The sequence below is a fragment of the Falco cherrug genome, chromosome Z, assembly GCF_023634085.1.
Source record: "Falco cherrug isolate bFalChe1 chromosome Z, bFalChe1.pri, whole genome shotgun sequence".
NCBI classification, from domain to species: domain Eukaryota; kingdom Metazoa; phylum Chordata; class Aves; order Falconiformes; family Falconidae; genus Falco; species Falco cherrug.
In genome coordinates this window covers 77,678,856-77,679,361 of record NC_073720.1, presented here as the reverse complement: position 1 = coordinate 77,679,361, position 506 = coordinate 77,678,856, and positions in this window count along the sequence as shown.

Sequence of the window (506 nt, the reverse complement as noted above, 5' to 3'; positions counted from 1 at the left end):
GTTTACACGTCAAAACGACGACAGACATCCTGACGTCAAGTGTACCTGGCCCCCGAGCCGGGGCCGGGGGGGGGGGGGGGGGGGCGAGGAGGGGTAATGCCCCGGAGGGGCGGGCGCGGAAACGAGCGGGGGGGGGCGGCGGGAGCGGTGCCCGGGCGGCCCCGGGGGACGGGAGCGGCGGTAAGTTCGCGGACCTCGTGCGTGCGTGTGCGCGCGTGCGTGCGTGTCGTGTCCGTGTGTCCCCCCCGGGACGGTGGTCGCGGGGCTGTGGGTCTCCCGTGGGCAGAGAGCGCAGGGCTGCGGGGGTTCGCTCCGTGCCCTGTCACGGTTGTCAGCGCTGGAGGCAGCCGGTACGGTGCCCCCCGAGCCGGAGGTGCGGCGGGAGCACAGACCTTGCCCTCTCCCACCCACCCGACCCCTTCGCGGGTGGATGTTCTCAACCCGAGCCCCGACGTGGCGCCGGGAGGAGCAGCGCTCACCTCCCTGCCTCGGTGCTTGGGGAGAGC